The sequence below is a fragment of the Argiope bruennichi genome, chromosome X2 (assembly GCF_947563725.1).
Source record: "Argiope bruennichi chromosome X2, qqArgBrue1.1, whole genome shotgun sequence".
In the NCBI taxonomy this organism is placed as follows: Eukaryota; Metazoa; Arthropoda; class Arachnida; order Araneae; family Araneidae; genus Argiope; species Argiope bruennichi.
Genome location: NC_079163.1, coordinates 61,954,600 through 61,962,708, shown reverse-complemented (window position 1 = coordinate 61,962,708; position 8,109 = coordinate 61,954,600).

Genomic DNA, 8,109 nt, shown 5'->3' with positions numbered 1-8,109 from the left:
TTGATAGGACAGAGTACTTTTAAAGTTTCATGAATATTATAGTGCAACATAATGCCACATGGAATGATTTAAATGAACATTTGGTATAAATTGTGTACATCATAGAAAACATTGAAGGACAATAAACAAGAGCAGAAATATCAAAGAATATAAAGGAGTATTTCATTAAAAATTAATAGTGGATATCTGTAATTAACAGCTTGCTTCAAATTTAGAAATAAGAATCTCCTGGTGTGCTGCTGTTATTCTATAGAATGTAAAATTAAAAACAAACTGCTTCTATTTACCCTCATCAAAATAATGTTTTCTGTCAGAGTATATTTTTTTCTAGATCTTTCTTGAATAGGGGTAATCAGTATAATTTGAATTAGAGAAACCATGAACTGGGATAGAAGCCATTCAATGTTCAATTTGTTTCAATCAGAATAAACGAAGATCCTACCATCTGGAGAAAAAAAGAAAAATTATTAATCGCAAGTAAAACAATCTACCATCACTGTATCATTCAAAACACAACGAAAGGCTGAAATAATCTCTAGAGCAAATACCTTCATATGCAGTATTACAAATTTATAACGTGCATTCATTTTGTCCAAATTCTGCAAAAACATCAGATTATTCTGAGGAGTCTGACAGATTATTACTATTTGATTTTTTGCTCCATATCTATTAAAAACAATTTATTTCAATTGGGAAGGAAAGTAATTAGAACAGAGTAGAAAACCCTGATGCTTTTGTTATCTGGTTTTTACTTTCTATCATATATAACATTATAATATTGAAATTTAGAAGAAAACTATTTAAAACATATATTGAAACAAGAAATTTTAACTTCATTTTGTCTCTTGGAATTAGCAGATCAATCTCTGAAAATATATATATATTTGTTCTCATGATGGATTTATTTTCATTCCTAATCGCTAGAATTTCTAATCTAATATTAAAGTAAAATGAAGCTGAAGAAACAAACCATTTAAATTAAATCATGAAAACTGAAATACAAAATATATTGTAGCCAACACTAATTTAAAATAATTAAACAAGCATAAAACTGGCCTTTTCAATTAAAAAAAAAAATCTTGAGCTAGAATTGTCTTTTAAATAGGCAGAGCTTATGCAGAAAATATCCTCATTCGAAACAAAATCAAAATCTATTTAATATCCTAGCCATCATGCAAAAACTTATGAATTATTATAATGAAAATAGTATATACTCAAAAAATGATAGTCTTAAAAATGACAAAGTAAGGCATATAATTTTCTTTGGTTTAATTTTAGATTCTTACCCAAATGAAATCTTTCATTTTCTGAAAACAACTTTTTCAAAATGACTTATACAAAACGAGTGATATAGTGCTTAGTGAAAATTTCCATTAAAGCATTATTTTAATATAAAAACAAGCAATGTAGTCACTAAAATTCAAAGACTTGCAGAATATCCTAATAGAAATAAATTATATTTTCCTGAGATACTGCAGTATAATTATAAATACGAAGTTAAATTAATTCAATATGGTTGGGATGTGGGTTAATAATATAGATATTTGTAGACAAATCTAATCCAATCAGATAAACAAATCAATTTGATTCTGAATCAATATAAATTGTGTTTATTAATATTATTTTGTAACTTTCAGAGTTAAAAAATTAAAACATTATTGTTCTCTCTCTTTTGAAGGAACAGGTAAGAAGTTTTCAAAACACAGTATACCATTATTATAAGAGCAACTTCTGTCAAGCACTAATTTGTTATTACAATAATATTCAAATTATCAATAAATAGAGAAAAAAAATCAGCAATTATCTTTCTATGAGTTTATCCTCTGCCAGGTTAGCATAAAATCATGCCAGAATCTGTTGGTATATTTTAAATTAATAACATTCTCGAATTGATGTAATGTTCAAAGTTTAGGTTTGATATATTCCATTATTGGCTTATACAGTTTCTCCATGCTCTTTCCACATACTTTTAGCAAATTTTTTTGTTAAACTGGTAGCAGTATAAGTTAATATACACTTGCATTCATGATTCAATAAAGAAAAAGTACTTATATTTGAATTGTGAACAAACATTAGTGCAGTTTGTATTCTTAAAACCAATGTCCTCAGCAATTTTGCAATTTATTTGCTCTAAATCACCTAAACAGGAAATTCAATATTAAACCATGAAAAGAAACTTGGTATCTATGGCCAATTTACAACATAATAGCTTTTTATAAAGACAAAAAATAAAGTAATAATTACTGACTGTACTACAGCTTAAAACCTACCTTACTCTCTTGGAATTATATTAGGTTCTATTTCTAAGAAAAAATACTTTTAAATGGCATTCTGATCTAAAACCTTCATTTCGTGATGGTAAAAATTCAAAAAATTCATTATATTGTATATATATTTAACTAATTTCATCTTTAATGAAAAAAATTTACCAGTTTAAGAAATACAAGATGTAAAAGCATCTCTGGAGACATTTCAAAAATAAGAGCCAGATGTATATTAGGAAAATGAATTGCTTGAGATGGAAATAAAACAGATGCAGGCACATTCATATTTGTTCCTGCAACCTAGTCACTCCAAGGTTTCCCTTTTACTCAAGAAATCTTCCAATATTATTGCAATTCTTTCCTGAAACAATAGGACACCAAATACAATAGAAAAAAAATGGGGAGAAAAAAAAGAATTTCATCATGTTAAATGATAAACACTAAACAACCACAGAGTGGAGGTAAGCTTCATTTAACAATTTCTACTGCTGTTTGAAGAAATGCAAAAATAATTTTGAGTACTTCACAATTTTGATCCATGATCTGATTGTGTGGTTAAAACTTGACCACTTCTCTAAACTTTCACATTAATATAAGAATATTTGACCATACTATAACAATGATTTTCACAAGTATCGAATCAAAAGACACAGTGCATCTTGAATACAATAAGACCTCGTACTAAAATTGCAGAAAACAATGTATTATGATCTAGTCTTGAGTGAATGTGGGAGAGTAAAAAATGTCAAATTTTAACTAAACCACAAAAATTCAAAGGTAAAATCTATAGATTGACTTAAAAAAGAAAGAAATGCTGATAAATATTTAAACAGATTTTGTGCTCTTATATTTTATGCTTATATAAATCATAAAAATTCTGTATTACTTAAATAAAGTCATATACAGCCATGGAAAACTTATTTTAACAGTTAAAATGAATTTTTAAAACTATCCAAGTGCAGTGAGTTATTAAAATAATTAAATGCAAAATACAACACTATGGTACTTTTCATTGTTTTGTTCATGAAATTGCCATGTAGATCAATCTAACTTCTCCTATTATCTATTTGATATTGGTATAATGAATGGTACTGGTCACAAGGTTTTATTCATCAGAATTTAATTTTCCATACTGCAATCAATATTACAAGAAAAGCTGTGCATCCAATAGAGTAATGAAACCTTACCGATACAGGGCTGGTGCATATAAACAAAGAAATAGAGAAGCATTATTGCATTCTCGGAACAGCTTTGATATATAGTCATTTTTCGCCAAAAAAATTGTTTATCGCCAAATTTTTGGCGAAATGGCAGGATTTCGAAGCATAACACATGTGATCATTGCGTTTCTTATCGCAATACCAACGAACTCCCATCAGAAGTAGATGCATACTTCGTTCGCAAATCATATTCCTTTTAATGAGACCGCTTTCTTGTAAAAAAATCCAGCAAAAAAAGCTTTCTTGGCAGACAAAATGCCAAAGAACATCCTTGTAGGATTACCGTCTTTACCTAACACGCTGTGTTGTGTTTTCGGCAACTCTGTATTCTCAGGCAGCAGGAACTGATATTTGGCAATAATATCCTTTAAAGATTTCATTTTAGAAGAAACAGATATAAATATTTGAAAATATATCGAAATCGGATAAACGCGAAAACGTAGCAACAGTAGTAAAAAAAAGAAAATGGCGGCAATGTAACCCTAAACAAAGAGACAAACAAGACGAAAAATTGCCAGCTTCGCAAGGCGCCAAATGACTTTGTATCAAAACTTAGTTAAAAATAAATAGAAACTAACTTTAATTATCAGCTTGCTTCAGATTTTAAATCAAGAATCTCCCGATGTGTTGCTGATTTTCTGTAAAATGTTCAGTTAGATTCAATCTCCTTGCATTTGCTCCATTATAATAATGAGTTCGGCCAGAATGTTTTCTCTCTTTGGACCTTTCTTGAATATCAGGATTTTCAACATTCATATTCAAAACTATACACCTTCATTCTATCAAAATAAATCGCTGATTACAATCACATAAAAAATTAACAAAAAAAGGGCTCTTGAATAATGCCATCAACATATGCTTTCGATTTATTGAGTTACTAAGTTCTCTCAACAAAGCCATTTCTCTCTACTGACTATAGGAGTATAGGATCTTCCCACAAGTTTTCTTTTACAAATGATTGTGTTATATCGAAAGCACAAAAAAAAAAAAATTGAAATATATTAAATTATAAGGTTGTATTTATCGAAAATATCAGAATTCACACTCACCACAAAAACAATGACAGGAGCTAATCTATCTAACATCCATCTGGAATCTCACCATGGAGATTGCTGCTCATGCGTGCAAAAAGATGTTGCCAGGGAACAGACAATTTCAACTTTAGCAATGTAAACTAGAGCAAAATATTTTTCCAGTTTGATATATTATATTTCGATATACAAATGAATATTAATATCAATGTAAAGTTTCACATTCTAAATTTATATAAATCAAATTTAAATATAACATGAATAAATATAAGCATTACGTTATATATACTAAATTAAGGAATTTAATTATATTTCATTGGTAAAACAAACATTTTTGAAATTCTCCGTCGGTATAATTCTAATTGAGTTTTAATATTAAGAACTCGTATTTCCGATTTGATCTTGGATTAACATCCTGAACTCTATCCATGGCTCATTTTAAAGGAGAAAGGCTGTCTTCCTTTAAGAGATCCAGGCTTTAAAAATCATTTTTCACAAAGCGCCATTTTGATCGTTGTTGAAGGTGGTTAAAATACTCACTATCCACCACTTCCAACTGAATTGGACCATTTTTCTTGTTTTTTGCCATCTGGAGAGTCATTTGCCTATGATTTCTGATTCTAATGTTAATGTTATGAGTAATGCTATACGGCAGTGTCCAGCAGTTTACTGTGAACACCTAAATCAGTAGGATCAGAGGACCGGGACGTCATTAGACTGGAATATAAAATGACTTCTATTTGAAATAAAATATTAAGAAATCCTCAACTGAAAACTAAGTGCTCTCAAATATCACACTATATTGTAAAATTCGAAAAAAACATATTTTTTTAAGTTATTAAAACAGTGAAAATTGTAAGACTTCTGTTATATTGTTCAATATTGGGTTCCGATATTCTACAATTTAATTTTCCTGATATTCACACAAAAATTTAGTTCTCAGTGTTAGAATGTGTCCAAAATTAATTATAATTACCTATTAGAATATGAAAAAAAGTTAAATTTTTATTAAATCTCTTAATTACTTTTTAACCTAAATTTGTTACATTTCTGTTTCCTTCTTACATTGAGATTCGATCACAAATTGTTAACCTTGTCCTAACTACTGGATTAGTGAGACCTGTCAATGCGGATGTTGATTACGATAATTGTGTTTTGCTCGAAAGGAATATCATGTATTCATGCATCTAATATCCTCATGAAATTATCCTCTAAATTTAATAACTTTTCTGAACAATATCGATGCATCGAATATCTATTTTGACAATGTCTTACTTCTATTAGTTTTCATTATTCACTTTTATATTTTTTATTTTACTTTAAGTAAATAAAGACGAACTAGAAAATTTTATTGAAAATCAGATGTTTTTTTTTTTTTTTTAAATCAACACAAAGAATCGAAATCAAATTATCAAAAAACGTATTTAAATTATCTGATAACTTCAGAAAAACACACATAAAAGTGAATAATAAATCGTTACATCGTATTGTTAAATGCATAATTTATAGTATGTATCACAACCTTAATCAAATTGATAAATATAAAATTTACAATATAGTTTTCCCATAATTGTTTGAAGTTGTTCAACGTAGAATTTTCAATATTGTTTACAAAATATTGTACAATATTATACAAAATTTGGTATTTAACGAAAAATTATTCAATTTTTTAGAATAAAACGGCGTTAACAAATGAGCTAAAGCAAATATGTTTCTTAGAATCTTATTGTATGAATACTTCTGAAAATTTAAGTGCCTTTTGAATATTTTTACATATTGTGCAATAATGTTGATAAGGTATTCGGAGTTCACAATGCTGTTTAGTATTTTTCAAAATATTCTGCAAAACTGTTGTTAGATGGAGGTAGGTAGTAGGTAGGTAGGTAGTTGAGGTTTTCTGGCGCAAAAGCCAGATTTGGCCATACTGCGCCAAGCATATGGTATTATATAAAACTTGAAATTGAAATGTAATTTAATTTTAAAGTTTCAGCAATTGAATAAAAACATGGATATAAAAGTTTTAAAACATAATTAGCACAAAAGTAAAAAACAGAGTCCCAGTGAATAAAATTGCCCAATGAAACACGAAGAATTGTTTAAAACAGGAGTTAATTTTAGCCTAGAATTAAAATGCAAAGACTAAAATTTTCCAAGAAGGCAAAGAAATTTATATTTCGAACATTACTAAATAATTTGTTAGAATAAATGGAAAAAATGAAGTAGGCACAAACAAGCAAACAATTATACATTTTTGTACTTCGTTGGAATAATATATTTTAGCTTTTGTTTTGTTGCTTTAGGAGGTGGGGGAGAGGGTGTACTAACATCTGAAGATGTCTCCTCTAACTCCTCACTAATGTTGTATTCCAGAATGTCCTCCGGAGCACTCGAAGTACTCATTTCCTCATCCGTTGCCAAAACTTCAACTTTCTTAGATGCAGGATAGTTATGAACATGAGAGGTATCTTCATCAGTAACTATGATTTTGTTTTTTGGAGAATTAGAGGAAGAGTTGGCCTCTTTTGAAATGGTGTTTGAAAATTGTTTGGGTGATGTTTTACAAAACTTAGAACTGTGATTATTATCTGAATTTAGTTTGGATGCTGCTGCACTATGTACAGTTTTATAAGACTTTGAGGTTTTGCCCACACTTTTGGACAAATAATTCCTATTAATGTTAGAATCTTTTTTCAGTTTTTTCCTATTTTGAACAGTTTTAAAATTAGAGAAGTCTGATGGATCAGCAGTACAATCTGAACAGCTGGAATGAGCTGTTAGATGGAATGCTGACTCTTGTATTAAAATGGCACTGCTGTCGCCGACGGACCGGTCCGAATATAAGGGAGATGTGTTGTGGTTTATGGCCCTTCCCAAATCTTAAACAACATTTTGTAATCTGGAGGAGATGCATGGTTTATGGCATTTGAACAGATGATCGAATTATATATAATTGTTTGATTAAAGAAGCTTTCATCGATACCGGTAAGGTAAAGGAATTAAATATTTGATATATTTTTGTAACCTATCTTTTCATTCCATTAATTATCCTATATTCTTAAAAAATAATACAAATACAGTTGATGAGCAGGCGACTCGTCATCGGGAAAATTGATGTAAAGTCGCTGTTATGGTTATAATACATTCTATACAGTTGATTAAAGATATAATATCTCTAAAAGAGGTTTATATATTGTAATTATCAAAGGAGTTGTAAAATACTCCATATATTATATATGTACTCTCTACATTATATATAGAGTACAGTATGGTCGAAACATGGGGAAAAATAATATTGACGTTTAGCAAACTTGGAAGATTTCAATAACGATTTGTATTTATACTTACTTTCTTTTTCATGCGAAACTGATTAAGTTCGAAAATATCAGTTCTAATTTTGCATTTAAAATAAAACCAAACGGCTTAAAAGGGCACACTTTAGTCCTAGACGTCTTACTACCAATCGAATTAGTGATTTTATTAACCCCTAAGTCCCTTGAGTAAATTTCCATACTCAAGTCTGCATTTTTGAGCATGACCCTCTACAAAATTTTAGTCTATATCCGCCTCTGCTGCTGTAGCAGTATTTGTGAAGAG